Source organism: Ambystoma mexicanum, chromosome 2q, assembly GCF_040938575.1.
Source record: "Ambystoma mexicanum isolate Mex_15411 chromosome 2q, UKY_AmexF1_1, whole genome shotgun sequence".
NCBI classification, from domain to species: domain Eukaryota; kingdom Metazoa; phylum Chordata; class Amphibia; order Caudata; family Ambystomatidae; genus Ambystoma; species Ambystoma mexicanum.
Window position 1 is genome coordinate 769,586,286 of NC_090924.1, and position 21,220 is coordinate 769,607,505.

The window sequence follows — 21,220 nt, forward strand, 5'->3', positions numbered from 1 at the left end:
CATGAATTGGCCAGACAGCTGAACGCGGAACACAGAGGAGCACCAGACTCCAGGGCCCAACAGGAGCCACTGTATAAACAGGACCCCCCATACCGAACCAGAACCCCACAGGGGGCGCCGGACCGAAAGTCATAGCCTTGAGAAGGACCTACGGGTCGAAAAACGTGTCGGCTGACTACATGGGGACATAAGAACCCCATCTATATCTATAAAGGGTGTTTGTTACCCAAGAAAATAAACAAACCCTGTTACAACCCAGCACTAAAAACGGTGTGGAAAATATATTATTTTGTATATTCAACAAAGACAAGGTATCCAGGTTTCCTTCCTTTCTTGTATGTAAAATGTCCTGATAAAAATCGGAATGCTTTTGGATAAATAGGGGCACTAAGCAGGGCTGCCCATGTCACTGCTGCGATTCATCATAGTCCGAGTCTTTTGCCTGAGCAATAGGGGAAAATGAAGGGTCAAAAGGGGCAAGCTGGGCCAGTGCACAGTATAAAATAAGTCTTTATGCATACATCATGCTATTAATTGTCAGGGACCCAGCAAAATCTCTACACAATATAATGTTAGAAATAGACTAGTTTGCAAGTGTGTCAGATTTTAAGATAAACTTAATCAAACTGGAAAAACTATGGGCCTTATTACAAGGTTGGAGGTAGCTTTGCCGGTGAAACTGGCAAGGCTACCTCCAAACTTGCAAGAAAGTCCGGCACCCGTGAATATGCAATTACTGGTGTATTCCTGCCCCGCCGGACCCAGTAATTGCCCTTTTGCAGGTGCCAGAATCTGGTGATCCCCATTCCCATTGAGCCCAATAGGGCTCAATGGGAATGGGGATGCATGTAGCACCGGCACTGTCCATAATGGTGCCTGTGCTACAGGCATGCTGTGCTCACGGGTGCCTTTCATTCCGCCAGGTCAGACCTGGCGGAATGAAAGGCACCCGCGAGCACAACTCAGAGTTTGTCGGTCTGAATACAACGGTACCTTTAAGCTTACCGGTACCATTGTATCTGGACCGGCAAACTCGTAATGAGGCCCAATATATATCATTGCCTCCTGGGGAAACTGAAGCGCTGAAGAGAATATTAATGTTAAGACTGGAGAAAAAAGCCAAAAAATACTAAGGGATCCCATTGCACAACTATATGGAGCAAATTGTCCAAAGCTTCTGGGGGAAATCAGGGGGCGGGGGGGCCTAAATAGATGGAGAAGCCCATACACGTCATGTCATGGCTAGGAAGAATAGAAATAGTTAAAATGAATATACTGAGATTATTGTACATGTTCCAGGTCCTCTAATTAAGGTGAATGGAGGATAGCACAGGGGCAACGCGTTGGTCTTGGAAGCAAGACCAAGCAGAGGAACAGACCGCGTTAGAAACCGAACTTGGGTACGGCATTAGGCGCGTTATAAAAAAAAATTAAATAAATTAAATAAAAAGAAGGAGATGAAAACCACTCTAGAGGAGATATGAGATTCACATGGAACATTACAAGGTCCAGAATTGCGAAAAGGCTACTGTTTCTTCCCAAAGTCAAAAGGGGGTGGGGTATAATGTCCATCTGTTGAGAAATATAGTAGATATTTTCTGTCTGGAGTGAACCATTTAATACGGGAAATGTATTTGTATTCTCTTTTACATATGAATTATATCCGTAAAAATACAAATCGAATGCTTTAGACAATACTAATTGTCTGATTGAATGAACGAAATAATCTTTTTATTTTGTTTATTTTTGGGATTGTTGTTGCATTGTTTCACATTTCCTTAAGATAATCTAAATGCATTATTTTTAGAGTTGTATTAGCTGAATGAATGTATGAATGCATGTGATTTAGGATGCTTTTTACAAAAATGAATTAAAGATGTGTAAAATGACTTTTTTACTTTAATTTATAAGAAAAAGAAATTGATGATTTAATGTGATACTTCTTGCCTTATCCTTTAGTTGCTCTCTTGATTCTGGCACCATTACCTGTTTTATAGAAATATTACCAAGCCACCCAGGTGAGAGCAATTGTGAAGTGGTGCAGGGTGGACACTGTAAAACATTAGATGTATATGGAACAGGCATTAGAAGCAGAGTACTTATGGAAGCAGCACTGGCTGTGAAATGAAAAGCGGCCGGGTTCACTCGCGACTAACCCAATTACAAGACTCCCCCTAAATGTATGAGAACCAGCCAACATATGACTCGTGTTTCTGCTGTGGCCTTCCCTGCTTATGCCGCTCTGTAGAAGCCCAGTCATTCCAAGAGGAAGGGAATGTTAACGATTTTATAAATGGATAAGGGGAAGGTCAGGCAGACTAAAGTATATTTTTAGTGGGGGGAAATCAAATCATTTGAGCCAAGCTCTCATGAATAAGCAAGAGAAAGATAGATTCTCATACCACCAGTTTAGACATTGGCTGCAGGGGACGACCATGAGAGAGGGTGGTGGGGGGACAGTGGACTAAGCCATAGAATCATTGAACACTAGTAGAGGGGTGATTTCAATGATAGGTTATTTATAAGGCATTTAATAGTGTCGTCTTGCTTCGAAGGCGAGCACGTTGCCCCTGAGCTATCCTCCCGAGACATGATTTTAATGTCTATTGGAAGCTGGGCCATTCCAAGAGATTAGGAAAAGTAGGACAAATAACGGAGTAGGTCCTCCACAGAGAAACAGTGGGACAGAGCAGCAAAGGGCATGGTTGTTGTGCAAAAAAGTGTTCAGAGCAGGGAGCTCCAGTTTAAAATACTCCATAGGTTGCATTTAATGTCCCAAAGATTACATATAGTTTACCCACAGAGATTGGTGAGATGTTGGCAAGAGCGTGGAATGCAAGGAACAACTTTACATGTATGGTAGGAATGCCCAAAAAGTAGACATTTCTTTTTTTTAAAAAACTTTCTTTATTGTTTTTTCAAGTTACAACCAACAAGCAACTTTACCCCACCTTCCCGCCACCCACCACCTACCAACCCTTCTTGACTCACAATAAATCAATTTCAGGAACCTAGTCTTTCAACAGGTATAGGTGGTGTCACAACAAGCACTTGCCAGACTGTCTCGTTTGTTTTCTTGATCTCCTTTGTTTCATTATTACTATGGACTGACCTCTTGGACAGTCCATATACAGCATCACAAGTTTGCCTCGGGGGATTGTGCCAGCTGGGCGGCATCCGCTTGATATTGTTAGAAATGCAGGCCAGTAGTCAATTGGGCGGCTGGTGGTTGGCAGACTTTTAGCGTACCTGGTTTCCCTAAATTGACAGTCTCATACTCTCTAGCCAGGATTGAAACGTTGGGGGTTTGCTCTTGCCCCACGTTCTAGCGACTAGATGAAAGAAAAGTAGACATTTCTGCCAAGAAGTGAAACCTTGAATTAGGGAAATAATGACTGATCCCCTGCCTGAGGCCCCAGCTTTTGGGTTCCTGGGGATTTTCCCTGAAGGGAGCAAAATCTGGAGGGGCAAGAAATTTGCAATACGTAACAGCTTGCAGTTGTACACAAAACTTAGCATCACCAACATTATGTAAAGAGTGAGGTCCCTACTTTATTACACTGGTTAAAGAGAGTGCGGGATGTATACAGCATTGAGAAAATGACAGCAGTCCTGAAAGAAACAAGCAATTGACATATTTAGGCCCTGTTTAAAAGCTAGGCCCTGAGAGACTAGATGGACCTATACTTTCCGCTATACTGGAAACTAGGGGTACTAATAAGAAAGGATGATCCCAAATCATTCACCTTACCCTAGGTGAAATATTATTGGAAGCTAGAGGGGGTGAAAGGAACAAAGATATATCATCTAGATGAAGGATACATTTGGGATAAATGTTGATAGTGCCAGTTGGTAATGATGTTGCGAATTGGTGACATGGGAAGCAATCGACCAGATTCTCAAACCTTATTTTGTTGCAAGTGAGGGAATGTGCATCTCCTCACTCGTGCCAGAAAAAAAAAAACATAGAAGCCCAATTCACAAAGACATCTCATTGAGCAGAGGGCAGCTAGGCTGCTATGATCTCCTCTGTCTAGAGACAGTTGCCAGACTTAAGTCGGTGTGCACCTGGGCCTCAGTTCTAATAGAGTTTGGTAATGACGCTGCCCAATCCAATGACCCCGCACAATGCATGTGCTCACTGCAGAGGTACATATGGTGCGGCAAACGCCCGGACCTCCAAGTTATGGGGGGGTTCTCAAAAATTCAACACAAACTCTTGAACCAATAGGTGAAGTGGAAGACTGTGGCCATTGATAATATGAGGCACTGGAGAAACACCTGGATTACATGTTTGAAGATCAGGCCATCCTCACGACAAGTGGCCCCCTATGAAAGCCTACTGTATGAGGGCACAGTTGCTTTAGGGAGGGTATGGGTGCCTTTCTATAGCAGGATTAGGAATTGTTTGTGCTTGATTCGAGCAGGATTACAGGCTTCTTACACAAACTGGCAAGTGTCTGAATTTGTTTCAAATCAACCCTTCCTACTCCTTGCTTGTTCTTTCACCAGCTTTCCTTTACTCGTTGTAAAAAATAAATGCAGTAAACGTATTCTGCCATTGGCCACGTTCATTTCGTGTTGTAGAATGCCAGATATCTGCGTTTTTAATAAGCTTGTATTAGTTATATCCTGACAAAGGCGGATATGCTTCAATATGGTGGAAACATGTTGACCACTTCTTTGGTGTACATTTGTTCTTTGAATCGAACAAACGAAGTGTTAATTTGGCATTGCCCCAGAAACTGTCAATTGCGCACATCTCCACCCATTTCTTACCCACAATGCTGTTAGGGGTAATGCATGGAGCCAGTGTCGTGACTGCCATCTCCGCCGCTGCCTGTTATCTTTTTTGTTTCCATTCGACTGTGGTAAATAGATAATATGGTAAAAGGTTTCTGGATTGGCTAACGCATTGCCCATCCTTACCACTACCATGGCCCTTTTTCTGCACCGGCCCTCACCACACTTTACTAAACCTTGGTGCAAACTAAACTTCTAAAGACCAGTGCAGATTCACATAAACTAATCAGAAATACTGTAAAGACAAACTCACAACTAACCGATTAAAAATAACTCTTAAATACAGATGCTAGTATTCATACTCCAAGCGTTATCACAGCTTAGCTTTTTGAGGTCTAGGGCTGGCCTCTCTGCAGTGCTGTAATCCTTCTCTTTGAACAGAACCTGCACTTCTCGGAAACAGTGAGTGCCTGCACTTGCACTATTTTCATTTTAAGCATGCCGTGTAGTTTGGACCTAGAAACCTTGAATCACTGAAATCAATTTCGGAATAAGCTTTAAACAAGTACTAGTGAAAAAGTATATTTGGCAAGAGTAAATTGATGATTTGATAACAAATAAGAAGACGTTATCCTCCACCTCCCTTTGCAGGACAAAGTATGCTAACCGAGCAGTATATGAGAGCATCTTTCACAACGTACAGAAAGGAAAGAGCTGCACGATGGCAACATCAGCATTAAACAAGGATTAACAGCAGGTATAGTTTTTTCATCAGTGTCATCATTTTTTTATTTTACATTTATAAAGCGCTCACACAGCCCGCAGGCATCGAGGCACTGTTACAGGAATTGTTTGTTTTTCTTAATTGCGTAATTGTGTTTTTTTTTTGTCTTAGTTACGTATTTATAACGCGCTTAAACACCCAGAGGTTTCTAAGCGCGGACCCGGGGATCGAACCTGTTGTTGCTTCGTGTCGTGTTGCTTCCAAGACGCGCACGCTGCCGCTGAGCCTTGCATAGAGGAACTGCATTGGTTGGGGGACTGGATATCATGGGATGAATGGCAGGCACATTCTGATATAAATGAAGAAATAAAATGGGGTGTTGAGAAATACAAAATTATACATGTGATAAAGAAGATAAAGCAACCCCTTTTTTGTTGGAACGTGTGTTCTAACCAACGGGTTTCTTACCTTCAATAACACTTTTTCCAAAAGAGAAAGCACCATGGTTTAACCATCTAATTAAAGCAGCATCCAGTTGTGGACTTGAATTGGAAAACCTCTTACAATTACTATGGGGTGTTGAGTGGCTACTACCAATTGCGCCGATGACCCGGGCACTCATATAGACAAATGCAACATCATTCTCATTATGAAACGCGTGTGTTCCCAACTTTAGTTGCATTCCACTTTCCCTAAGCCAGAGAGATGATCAATCAGAGACCGAGGAATGCCCAAAAACATAGCTAAAAGAAAAAGGATTAGCAAAGCCAACAGTTCTATTTTTTGTGTAGGCATTTGCCAGGCATCGCCATGCTATGGTCAGTTGCAGGTGGATTTGCCATTTGGTGTCAGCCTACGGCAATGGAGTACCACCATCTATGGCCATGATTTGAGGTGAAATATAACCCCTGGATGCCAGAAATACAGAGGACAGAGTCATTTATGAGTGCTCATCAAAATATAAGGCTAGCACAGGAATGAGGTCCGACATAAGGCCCTGTGATCCTAAATCATAAAGGAAAGAAAGTGGGACTAAATCTGAAAATGCTAAGATGTGCGCAATGCATTTCAGGCAAGAAAAGGAAGACTTGTGGCTTAAAATCTATGGAGAGCTGCACTGATGTATAAAGAAACCGTAGTGCACAGTACCTTCAACGGGATACCAGAATTGTGCTCCAGGCAGCTAAAGTGAAACTGAGCATTTCATATCTGATAAATAAAAGAATGTCATTTTTGTTTTTCCCTCATCCAGATTGACAATATGCTCAGCAAAATGCTCACCACACTTTCAAAGTGTGAACATGGTTTCTGCCTATAACACGCTTATCCATATGGACAATTTCAAAGCAACACTCATGTATGTTGAAACTGTGAAAGCCTTATTAAATGCTGTGTTACAATTATATGCAAGTTTAAAGGCTGTTTGCTGCAGGGTACATGGACATCATTTCTCCAACCTTGAATTTAACCTCAAGGACCTCCCTCTGTTGCCCTGGAGATTCAGGCCTGGTTGTCTTCATCCATCATTGCTGTTCCTTAAAAATACAAGAAGGAATACTTTTTAGATCAGAAGCGCAGTGAAGACCAGATAAAGTCAGGTCTGTCCTGCAGCAGGAGTGACCTCCAATTCACAAGTCACATAAAAAGTCAAGTAGTGTGGCTATTAGGCAGCTCTGCTTAGGTCACGTGCCTGAAGAGAAATTAAACTCGGGAAGCAAGGGTGGGGGCCAGAGAGACCGAGGATATGAAACAGCAGTGTGATTAAATGGGAGCAATACATTTTAATCGCATAAAAGGGGAAGCGTATAAGTCACAACGGTCATTCCTGGCTTTTATTAAAGGTGACAGTCATCACCTTCTAACCATGCTAAAACGATTTTGGTGGGATAAACACAACTAAAGTTATTAATGAAAATGTGATTTGGGCCTTCCCTTGATTCCAAGAGATGCGGAAGTTGGTAAAAGCATGCCATTAAAAATTAATATGACTGTAAAGTGGCATATTCTTCACTGATATGGTTCCTGAGTAAATGAAGAACAACTGTATCCCTGCAAAGGAAGGACATGCAGACTCCAGACTAGTCTCATATGATTTGCTTTTAAATGTAGTTCTTCTAAATATATTCATAACGTAAAGATTTGGAAATGTAGGGTACTTGCCAAGTTGTGAGATTTCTATGTCCTAAAGCATGCCGATCCCACCTGTGAAAGTGAGATGAAGCTCTCTTCTCCCACAGCTATCCCAAAGCACTCCCCCATCCCCTTGTCCTATCAGCACACAGGTAGGAGGTGGGTATTGAAGACTAGCCAATCCCTCTCGCAAGAATCATGACAAGTTAGTGATGTCATTTTCCCTATAAATAAACCAGTTTGCATCAGAACTGGAGATCTTCCAGTAATTCTGAGATCAAACCTGCTGGCCAGAAACATCCCGGCAGAGAGTCATAAGTATTGCATTGGAGACAGGAGACATAGAAGCTGACTGGGACCCCTTGGAGGAAAAGAGGAGACCCTTGACTAAACCCCTTGCTGTCCCAGCGATGCCCTGATGCCCAGTTCGAGGCCTCTCCTGTAAGTAGAACTACCCCAAAGCCATAGATTGTGTAGGCCCTATATTCTTCCAGCATTGAAAATATCTTGTTTACCTGTGTAGATCCCTAGCATATTTGTCAAAGTAAATCAGTTAATTCCCCTATAGAATTTTCGGAATCTGTATTGTTTGCATTCAAAACCAGCTATCTTTTCCCAGTGTGGTTTCAACCGGTATAGACAAAAATCTGCCGAAAGAATTCATTCCCAAACCCTGCTTCCACGTGTGTGTGCAGGGTGTAAATATGAAATTGGCCCTTTGTATCCATTTGCACTGACCAAATCCCATAACCCCCACCTGTTCTTTGTAGATGCTGCAAAACGAATTTTCCCATTGCTTTTCTTTCTCCCATATTGGTTCTGTGATCAAACATCCCGAAAACCGAGTTTCCCATTGTGTGCTGACTAACCCCAAAGCCCTGCCTGTTCCTTTTAGGTGTGGCAAAAACTAATTTCGATTGCTTTTCTTTCTTTCATATTGTTTTTGTGAGTAAGATCCCAAATCCGATTTTCCCATTCTGTTCCCACTCTGTGCCACTGCCTTCCATTCAGAGGAGTCAAGTCTAATTGATGTTTGGAGGATGAGGGTTGCTGGGAGAAAAGCATAACCCTGTTTGAAATCGCTGTGTATTGAATTGTTCTTTTCTTGTATTGGTGGGTGATTTAAAAGGAATTAATTATGACAGCATATCTCTATGTTGGTGCCTTTACGGAAGTCATTTTGTTATTGTGTTGCCACATTAGTGGTGGCTGATGTTAATCTGTTTGTGATATTTGGCTAAACAAATTAATAAATATATTCTGAATACACACCGGCCTGGTTCCTATTCCATTTTGGCACCGGGTACTTGTTAGGGTTGGGTGCGAGACGGGTTGGAGGCATCACCAAATAGAACCTGAATCAAAACCAAAGTGCTTTATTGTGCACCACATTCATTGGGCGGAAAGGAACTCCACGAGTTGGGTGTTACCGCGTAAATAAACCGCGACAATGATAAGTCCAGGTAGTCACATCATATGACAGGTATTGCTATAATATTGCTATAATGGTATTGCTATAATATAGCACGCAATGGCATCACAGGCTCTGTCACTTACATTAGCAGGTATTGACAGTGCAAGTCAGATGCTTCCACCACTGTAGTGAGGATGGCCAGGAGTGTGTCTGGGCTTCACATTGTGCCCTTGGCATTGAAGAATGACAGGATCGCCATTGCACACAGAATTGGCTATCAATCTCTCACTAATCAGCACGCTCAATATACCACTACTAGACACTTAAATCTGCACAAGCATTCAAATTAGCAGCTACAGCAGCCAATGTGGTTGCTCAGAACCCAGGATGAACCTACTGATCCAAGCATCAGTTCTGAGAAAGCTGCCAACTGCTGGCACCCACCTGCAATTCTGATCTCGCTTGTCAGCATGCTCTCCCACAAAGCCGTCAATCAGGATTACTGAAGGCACAAGGAATAGGTTTGACTGGAAATCATAAGTGCTCTGTAAGGTTCTACACGATTTTGAATAAAAGAAGATTATTTGCTCATCTTCCTCAAGTTTGATTTCATTCTATAAAGAGGAATATTCACTTTTGCAATAGATTGAACTTTGAAAAAAGTCTGAAGTGTGAACAAATCATCAAAATCTATAGCCCAAGCACTATTCTCTGATTCATTTTTTCATAATAATTAAGTGGGTTGAAAACCGAAATAGCTAAGAACATTCTACTAGTATTCAATGCAAGTTCGTTATATCCATATTGTTCTCCCTGTCCTGAAGACGGCTACACTAGCAAAGACAGACATTTGTTGACATTGCCTGATCTCTTATTTTGCCATTAGCCGAAACATATGTCGACCATCACTAGAGTTTGAGATTCCCGAACAGCTCCCTCCTGACAGAGTATTGTCCTCTGAACAATACTGCTCTGCCTCCCTTTGTGAAATGAATGTTATCACACAAAATACACATATGCATGTACTAACCTCACTTTTGTCACAAATGTTTTATTGTTATGTGTTGTACCTTTAATCCTCTGAAATAATCCTGTTAGATTGCTTCAGTCCTTATTAAACTGCGTTGAAAATTGAATAAAACAAAACATATTTGTAGGCTATTGTTGAACCTATATTTTAGTATGTGACATTGACTTGTGCATTTACACCCACCTTTAAATTTCCAAGTCAAGAGACAAGGTAATTGCCTTCCTTGTGTTTTGGTTTTTGTGTTTTTTCTTTTCTTGTTTTTTCTTTCTTTTCATGTATTTGACGCCAGAAGGCTCTCCCCTACACAAAATAGGGTCCACCCAATTTCTTTATACTTGCTTCCAGTGTAAACCTGAGCTGGCATGAAGAGGTGAGTGCTGCTCCTCCCTCTCCCCACGGAACTGCCTCACTCGCACACATCACCACGGCCAGCTAAACCTGTGCCCCCAGGCGGCAATATTAAATTAATTACTGAGCTGCTGTGTAATCAGATTACATCACATGTGACAGCAATTGCAGCCCAGAGGACCGACTTGAAGCAGCGGCTGGCAGTGAATCCCTTGACTATGTGTTGAATGCGCTGGAGTGCACATTCATCCCTAAATCCACTGTTATACCTGGTATGGGTGGAAAAAGTGCATTAACAACACACAATTAAATTCAGCAGCTTGACCATAATATGGAGAGTGTAGATGGAGGAGGGCGCACGAACCCTGACCCTGATATCGATCGTTTATTGATGGGGGACAATTCGATAATTATGACGTCTGTCATTTATAACGATTCCTATGTTAAGAGCAACGGAAGTCCAGGTTTCAGAGTGCTCCTCTCTGGAATGACTCTTTGCAACATCTAGTTCACCAGTGGGCTCCACTCTGGGAGCAACCCACCAACAAGCAAGCAGCCGCAGGCAGAATTCCCCTGCATATCGGAGAGCACAGGAGCACAGCGCTCGTTGCTAGCAAAGCACCAATCATGGACATAGTGGTTCTCAAAAATCATTTGGCTTCTCACAAGAAATCCAAAGATATCAGGAAAGCAAGCCAATCCACAGCCAAACACATCACCTTAGACCCCAGAACAATCTCTGACATTCCCACCAGTGAAACAATAAGGTGGAGTACCCTGAAGATGCTGAGGAGCAATTTGCCTTCAAGATCCCAGCAATTTAACGTGACCATGGATTAAGATCAGACGAGAAATCCAATACCTATACTTACGACGCTTAATACAACAACAATGGGTAACGAAGTCTACAGGCAAGACTGCACAAAAATTCGAAAAATACATGTGCAAATGACTAAACATGGAGGGAGAACCCTCCCCTTTATCATCTAACATACAACAGGGAGGACCGAGGAGCGACTTCGAGAATGAATGTCTACAGCATGAAACACCAGAATGTGCAGCATATCAGTCGCAGCCTCAGCCCAGCTCCAAAATAACATCATGGTGGCCCTGACCATTTCAATGGTCCCTTTCACTGAATTATACGAGTCTCTAAATGACACATTGAAGGACCAGGTGACTATTAGCAATGACACATAAAAAACTGATTTTCTTGGAAACCTTCATGACTAAAGGTTACACAGCAGATTGGACAAGGAGGCGGAAACATCAGCAGTGTGGCAGAATAGACTTTGTGACTTAGCAAGACGTGAATATTGTGACAAAAGCACCTTAATGGCTGCCTTATTGGAGGATTCTAAATGGATGAGACACCAATTCACCAACCAAAGAGAAAACAATTCACCATTAAAGAAAGAAATTCATAGAACAGGTCGTCGAATCTGATATCCAAAAGAATAGGCCAAGAAAACCAAAGAGCCGAGACGAAACTGCTAATCATAACCATCTAGCACACACCACTACTCTAGAACACAGAAAGATCATATCATCCCAGAATGAACCTACATTGGTGACGAACTTGGAAGTGGTCGATGAATCTAACCCAGACCAAAGAATTGAAGAGGCAGTAAATGAAAATGTACTGGTGGTAGTGCCTAGAGGAGCGGAACCACCGTGCCTGATGTCAAACTGCCACCCTGAGGAAAATCTGGCTAACTCCTCCAAACCCAATGTCAGACGATCAGATAAAAGCTGCCGGAAATTTCACAATTTCTTTTAAAAAAGGCAGTGCAAACTAAACCCCCGCAACTACAACAAAAGAAACCCAAGAATCAACAACTCACACAGAGAGCTAAGTCTAATGGATCAAGAGCTTTTCTAAGAAGAAACATAAGAACATCTCCAAAGGTGAGGATGGCGGAGTTCCATCAGAGGGGAGTGCGTATGGGAGATCCTTAACAAGCGACCAGTAGGACTATCCAAGGAGGGAGATAGAATGTGACACCAAAGCAATCAAGAGACAGGGTGAATAATGCCCTCGTAAATATGTAATCTGATGAAAGTATAATCTACAAAGAGATTACTGCTCTCCTTGATGAGAATACAATCCACGAAGAACAATCAGTGCCCCCCACTGAGGAGAGAGACTTGATGATGTCAAGTAGTATCCTGCCCAGAATACTGAAAAGGAATGAGCTCTCAGCATCAAAAATGAAGGAGAAAGTAACACAAGTGACAATCAAGAGAGGCTGACAGATTGAGTTTACGACAATTGAAGAGAAAAGGATAAACTGCGAACAAAAATGTGTTCAGCACAGGAGTGAAGTGACAAAGGGCACAACTTGACTCCAACGAGCCCTGGATAAAGATGCGAATAAACAAGCTACAAATAGCAGAAAAGGTAACTTGCCGACTGTGGAGAGAATTTTCTACAAACTAAAGATAACCTGATCCTGAATCGTAGAAACAATATAAACTAATACACCACAGTCCCAAATTGAGCTACATCACGACAGAGGACATCAGAGTGGGCAAATTCATGAATGAAACGAGAATGGACTGGGTAGTCCTTCATCTAAATTCGGCTCTGATAAAGGACACCCTGTTGGAGGCGGCCAGTGACTTTCTGCCTTTGAACTATCAGACTATTTGACTCAAGCAAGAAGAAATTAGGATGAAATATTTCTGCCACCCTGGAAAGGACAAAAAGAATAAATTATGAAAAAGGGCGGGAGAGGATATCCAAAAAAATCTACCCGTGAAGGTGTGTGTGAATTGTTCAGCAGTATCTGCACCGACAGTTCCAACACCAGTGAAAACTGCTGCCCCAGAATTCAAGGACCAAGACTGGGCTTGACTACTGGGAGCCTTGGCTCCCGATCCCAGCCAATGAAGCCAAGACGAGGAACGGAGCACAGTGCTAAAACTCGCCTCCTAGAATTCACAGGGCTTCACCCATGTATTCAATAAAGGGGTTTCAGGACTGTGGAAGTATGGCATTCTATGTCTCCAAGAGACTTGGCTTTGATCCAACCCGTGTTGTGAAGGATATGACTTATCTGAACTGTGCCAAAAAGGGAACATCTGGCAGACCATACCGAGGCTTGCTAACACTTGTAAGGAGGGGAGTGGGGTTGACCGTGAAGGAGGTTCTAAACCACAACCTCTTTGTTCAAGTGGTGACAGTCGAAAACAAATGAAAGGCAGGACGGAAAACATGATGATAATACTGTTTAACCTGTATCACAGTGTAGCTATGTGTGAACCTGAGATTTTCTCCAGAACAATAATTGACATTCTGGATGAAACACTAGTTAACTTTAAAGATCCACATATCCTCTTGCGGGGGGACCTAAATATGAGATTTGTAGATGATTATGGATGTGTCCAACAAGAAGGGCTTACATGAAAGGCATTTAGAATGGTACAAGGAAGTGATGGAGCATTATCTGCACATGCTGAATGCACAGACTACGGGAGATATCCCTGGCCACTGGACCTAGTCAAATGGAGAGGTGAGGGCATGTTTAGACTATGTTTTCATCTTAGCCAATTTTGAGCATCTTTTCGAATGGTTCAGAGTGATTCCGATGTCTGCGCGTGATCACAACTTACTTGAAATAACATGTGAGTGCACAGTGACATTAGATCACCAGATCCTAGGTCCCCTTCCACAAATATCACAAAGGAGAAATTGATAAAGGCCTCAGATGTTACAGTGATAATCAAGGACTTTGAAGAAACAACCAGAACCCTTGAGAGGTCATCACGTTCTCCCATTCACACATATAACACACTAGTTGTAGAAGCAAGAAGAATCTCACGAGCAGATTTAAGAAACATCAGTCAAAGCGACCAGGTGAAAAAAGATTCTATGGTCAGAAAAAGAAAGCAAAAATACAGGAACTGGCTAATTGCAACCAGAGCCCTGAGATCTCAACAGGACGCCGAACATATGCTCAGAATCATCTGCAAGAACAACACCAGAATTTTTTGCAAGCTCATCAACAAAGATGGTAGATTTCAATCGGCCCTACAATCTTCCAAGGTTTCAGAAACTTCATGGGTGGCCCATTTCTCTGCCCTATTTTCACCTCTTCCAAACTTGGAGGACAGGAAAATCAAATCTATAACCCTGCAAGAAAATGGTCATTTGAATGTGATAAGGATATCGAGACCCTGATCGGCAAACATAACCCCTAATCAGCAAACTAAACTCATCACGTACACCTGGACACAATTACCTTATTAACAGCATGCTAAAGGAGGCCAAGGGTCCTTGGTCAGAATTAATTGTCCTCCTCTTTACTCAGATTAGGAGAACCAAAATAATCCCTTGTTCAGGGAAAAGATCCATCATAATTCCCATGTTCAAGAAGGGCAACAGAGAAGATCCCCGAAACTATCAGGCCATCGCTCTTCTTGACATGGGAAACATTTTTGGATCAATTGTGCTACATGACTTGAACAAATCGGTGATTGGATCCGGTTGCCTAGACCCGAGACAGACAGGTTTCATGAAGGGGGTTGGTACAAGTCTAAACCTCTTTCTTTTAAACCTATTAAAACATAACGGTATCAATGGCAAATTGAGTTATTTCTTAGCTTTCATTGATCTCCAACACGCCTTTGATAGCGTTAATAGAGAAAAATTATGGAGGAAACTTTGCAAGTGGGGATATCGGGATGGTCTACTGGAAGCTATTGTAGCCCTATATTCAGGAACCTCTGTGAAAGTAAGAATGACCAGGCAGGGTCATGTTACCAAATAAATCAGCACCTACAGAGGATTCAAGCAGGGATGTCCCCTAGCCTCATCATTATGTAATCGCTACTTGTCTGACCTGCAGGAATCACAAAAGCTTGTAGCCGCTTTTCCCCCCAAACTCCAGAACCAGAGTGTTTCCCAGATCTTTATGCGGATGATTTGGTCATAATTTACCAAACACCCCTCGGTCTCCAATGCAGACTCTCTGAATGTATGCAGTACATAAGAGACAATGATCTAAAGGTGAATATTAGAAGAACTTGCATTCTGGAGTTGATTACCCCTGTAAAAAAAAGCTATTAAGAAAAGAGAAGGTTTGTCTGGAAGTTAGAGGGGGAGAAACTTCCCCAGGTGGACTCAATAATATATCTGGTGTTGTGTGCCTCATGGACACCACTTTAATTATTATATCTTCATCAAATAATGACAGGAGTCAGCCTGCATGTCGGAACTCCTTTATTCCCATATCATAACTGACTCCTCTCCATTCTATTCCTTCCCAAGTTCTACCCACCACACATTCCACATTCTATTCAGCTACAACACCTCCCCCTTGCTTATCATAGAAGATTCAGCCATCCAAGATTCAGCTACAACACCTCCCCCTTGCTTATCATAGAAGTTCACTCTCACCGTCAGTCTGACAGGGTCACCTACGTTTGTTCAATGAGACGTACAGGCTTACGTATAGTCCTTTGAGGGCGCCCACTGCCAGTCAAATAAGGTGGCGAATGTCCAGAGTCTTTAAGGGACAGGAGACTAACAGGTTCTTCACTCCTCCTTTCCCCATACAGTTCTCCATTTGAGACATCCTGTGACATGAGCCTAACAGGTTCCCTATTTCTCCCTGTTTCTTCTCCCAACTCCTCCTGGAATATTGCATAAAAGAGTGAAGCATATTCTATCTTCCCTGTTACTACACCATTCTCTCTCACAACAGTTGCTATGGGCCTTTTGACAGCCATGACCGTTACTGAATCTGGGGTCACCACTGGATCCCACCTTCTTTTTTTGTTTTTGCCTACTCAGTATAAATTTACCTTCATTCACTGACATCTGATCTTCCATTCTCCTCTTGCGATTCATCCAATCCACATTGGCCTGCAGTCTTCTTTCTTCCATGACCATGTCCATGGCCCCCTGCCCCCATTTCCAAAATGCTTTGTGTCCAGATGTTTCCTTTGGTTTGATGTTACTGCTTTGGCACATCTCAGCAGGGACTGACACATTTTTACATATCCATTTGCACTAGGTTGTATTCTCTCCTTATCAGGAAATCTCACCATGCCACGCCTCCTCTTTAGTAGCAATTGTGTGCTAGATCTGCATGTTGCCGATACGGGGTCTCTTCTTTGCACATGATCCAGAAAGGATTCCTTTGCCCACATCTCATGCATATCCGACCAAAAGCTGGACATCTACCTCTGTGTGGCAAATCCAATCCACATCTATAGCACTTCTTCTCCAGCGGACTCCTGCCTGTGCCATACCATGCACATTGCCAGGTGAACAGGTTTGAACATCAAGATTGCCCCTGTCTGTTATCTCTGATACCGTTAATGGTATTTAACTCACTTCTGTTTTCCATCTTGGCTACCTGCCTTTCAGTTCTTTCATACACTCGTGCCAACTGCAGGACTTCCTTTAATGAGAGAAGTACTCTTAGAAGATGTCTTCGAAGTTGTGATGACGTACACCCTTCAATGATTTTCAGCCTAATCGCCTCATCATCGCTAAAGATTGCGAATTCACAATATTCTGCCCTTCTCTTTAATCGTAATACAAATTGGTCAATTGTTTCATGTGGATTCTGTGTGCACTGATTAAATGCATATCGTTCATAGTCACGATTGGGAGGGACAACCAAATGTTCACCAATCGCAGTGACCAATTGTTGATATGTTGTTCTTTCCTGAGCCGGAATGCTCATTACCACATTTCTTACCTCCTTTCCTACCAAATTAACAAATATGTCCATTTAGTTTGAGGCATCCTGATTCCCTGCTGTTCTCAAGAAGCACTCAGACTCCTCCATCCATTCCTGCCATCGTTACCCCTGACTTTCCTGTGTCCCAAGTATAAAAGGGTCTGGGCAATGTAGATAGTTCACCAGAATCCCCTCATTCTGGACTGCTCTTGTATTTACACTTGTGATATTCAGGAACATGGTTACTCACTTCTGGCCCAGTTGCTTCGCTCTTTCTTTCATCAGCAGTAGTTGCCTTTGTTGCTTGATTGCATCATGTTATTTCCTTTATTGGTCAATGTTATTTAATCTGTGCAATTTTCATTTGTCCAGTTCTATCTTGTTTTGTTGCTCTCACACCAGGATAACCATAAATGAAATTATGATCTCTTTCTGAACAGTGTTATAGTATAAAGTTCCTCAGGCTGTTACATTATAAGTTTGCTCTTTGCACCCGTGTGTGAGTGCAAATGAAGCGCACCTTACAATTTAGCACCACTTTAAACACTTTATTTTTATGCCAATCCCTTGCTGGTTCACCTATGAAGTGTACTGTTCAAGGTCCTACAGCAGCACAATTGTGATTATATACAGGGAGATAGCAGACCTTGTGCCACTAGCTCATACGTGTAGCATTCCACTTGTTCACTTTCATCCAGAGTCCCAGATTCACCTGCCATGGTGTGGGCTGTTCACCGGTATCTTTCTTTGCCACCTTAATTTTGTGTTACATTTTCCGTTCTGCAGCCAGTATGGAAAACACTTTCCCAGTGTGGGCACTTCTTGTGTTATTGTTGCAGTCTATGCCTCACCACTGTGCTCTTTATTCCACACTTTGATTTAATTGAACTTTCATAGTTTCCATTTTGCACTCATGACACATTTTAGTTAATTTCACTGTTTGTTTTATTTAGTGTCTCGACCTTATGTTCCTTATTTGACACTCTTGTTGCAATCACTCATGAGATGGCAGCATTACATTCTTTGCTCAATGTCCTTCATTTGGTTGCACTCGCGCCACATCACTTTCCTTTCAATGCCTTCCTTTAGTTTTGCTTCATAGAGTCCCAGCCAGTGACTCTGACACCTCCAACAGTCTTAGACCCCGCACACCCGTGAATATCACAGTTCCAGTTTCTCCTCTTTCTCTTTTTTTGTTGTTGAAAAATGCCTTTCCTGCACAACAGCCCGTTGGCAATCTTCTCCTTCATGTATTCATGTATGTCATATTAGCAAGTCATACCAGTCAATTCCACGCAGTGTTGCTCCTCTGTTCTTACTCTTTCCTTCCTTTGGCTTCTGTTTTCTTTATCTTTATGTCTGTCTTCTCTTTAGGCACTTCCACTGTATTTTTTCAAATAGTTTCACAGGCTGCTTTCTCTTGACCATCTCTACAGTTCATCAGTGTTTCAGTGGGTCAATCACTACCTCGTCGCCAATTGTTGTGTGCCTCATGGACACCACTTTAATTATTATATCTTCATCAAATAATGACAGGAGTCAGCCTGCATGTCTGAACTCCTTTATTCCCATCTCATAACTGACTCCTCTCCATTCCATTCCTTCCCAAGTTCTACCCACAAAACATTCCACATTCCATTCAGCTACAACATTTGGGAGTCATGATCAATCTAAAGATTAGCAAATCAGGCAAAGGTATTATTTAAACGTAATGGGAAATACACGTGTATTCCAATCCTGACCTTTTATAGGCAAAAAGTGAACTTAGTCCTTATATAGGGAGTGCAGGCACTCGTCAATCTAACCTGGCAAACATGGGGAATATTGGAGGGTCTCTTCTGGAGACAGGTGCTGAGATTGTCCAAAGGATTGCCCATTGCCTCAATCAGATACGAACTAGGACTCCAATTGATGGAGGCAACGATTCTCTGGAAGACCATGTCCCTATTCATAAAATGCATATTGAAAGATCATCTCCTGTCCTTTGAAATCATTAGAGCAGAAGACAATGGAAAGAAAGACTGGTTGTTAGAAAAGTGGAAAAAGAGCGGTTTGGCACGGCTTCAATCCATGAGTGCTATGGCCTGTATGTTGATACTCAAGACCGACATGGTAAAAAAGACATTAAAAGAACAAGACTGGACACAAATCCAGGAAATAAGATCAAAATATCAGTTGACAATAGTACGCACATGTGAAAGAAGACCCCTCAACCGTGTTCCAAGGTATTAGATTAAATTTCCCTCCAAACATTACCGTGATTTTTTCTTGAGATTCAGCCTAAATATCCTACCAACTGGAGAAGTATTACAAATACGAAATAAATGGCCTAAATCCAGAGCAACATGTAGATTTTGTGAAGACACAGACACAACAGAAACCTCATATCATTTGATGGTAGCATGCAAATAAGTCAGAGGCATAAGAACTAGACCTTTAGAGCACTTCGTAAAGGATATAAACACCCTGTCGGCCAAGGAATGGTGGGACAGATTGATGGCAGAAGAAAACACACGTCTGATCCTGGCACCAATGAGATTTCTAGAAGAAGTCTTGAATAGTGCTCTGGTTAAAGAAATTGATGGGGACTTGTAACAGAGAATATGATTTCACACAAATGGTTCAATGAAAAGTGACTGAGACAATTCTTCCCTTTGTCTTTTTAACTGGAACAAGAACGTTGACAGATGTCTTAAATGAAAAAAAGGATGTATTGTGTTTAAAGGTTTGCAATAAACCATATAAAATAAAAATGTACAAAAAAATGTATAGGGTTAGATGTCAAGTCACCAACAATGGACAGGAGCATTTTCAAACGTATTTTCATAATGCCTTTGCCAACTAAAACATGTCCTTGCGGGCTGCACAAATGCCCCCACCCCAATGTAAGAATACCTAGGTTGCTTTTGGCCTTAACACCGATAATAAAATGCAATGCTACAGTAAGAAAACATGTCCTTACTGACTGATCGGTAAGGTATTTCAGCAGGATAAATTCTCGCTCTTGCGATCGGAGTTTGATTTGCAAATTCAAATCCAGGCAAGGGCAACTCAGACTTTCATTCTTTTGAAGTCGATAAGTGAGTACCAACTTCATTTGGGTGATAGTTGTATGTAATTATGTTTTCTGTACAGTGCTGTGGCGAAAGCGCTAAAGAAGTAGCATTTCACAAATCTGCCTCCATATAAGAACACTCATGTTGTACTTGTCCTGTAACACCAGTAAAAAAGATCATGCCACAATAACAAACATCGCGTTGCACAAATGCTGCCTACACTATGTAAGAACACTTACATTGCCTTTAACCTGAACACCAGTAATGCAATAAAAATGCCATGCCACAATAAGGTAACATTCCCTCCGCCATGTAAGAACACTAATGTTGGCTTTGCCCTTAATGCAAGCACAACATTCCATGCCACATTAGGACCCAGTCTGTTGGGTGTCCTGACCCACGTTTAAGCTACCCTGTTACAACATTTGGTGCTGTGGGCTTAGAAAATTCAAGATGGCGGAAAACCCACATGTGCGCTGAAATCCAGGAAAGCTGCGCAGTTTGTGCGCCCACCAAAATGGTTGCCTCACTTGCCACCCACCAGTGCGAGAATGAAAGGCCGGGTTGCCATGAGGGAAATGGGTTGCCAAAGGAAAAACAGTAGCGCCGGTTAGCTTCAAAGCGCTTTAAAACCACCATTGGACTACCCGCACAGTAGTCTGAAACCATTGGGAATGGCAATGCTGATTGCCAAAAGCAAACCCATAACTGTTGGGAATTCATTTCTTAAATCCCAAAAATGGGTGCAGTACCAGTACTCACCACTATCCAAAAGCCGGCGTTTTAAAACCACTCTGTGTGTTTTTCTGAAGGCAAGCAAAATGCCTATTTCAAACCTTGCAACATGTGCAAAATATTCACTGAACACCAGCAGACATTTGGCAGAATGGAGTTTTGTGTGCCTACAAAATCTGGGAAATGAAGAGCCCAAACAATGCTTATAACAAAAATGCTATGGAGTCAGCAGCTTAAGCCTAACTGCAACTGGATTTAAAACCACCAAAATCGAAAATGTTAAATTAAATGAGTGACCTATGTTTGGTGTCACATGCCTTTGTAACTGTTGAAATGTCATAGTTT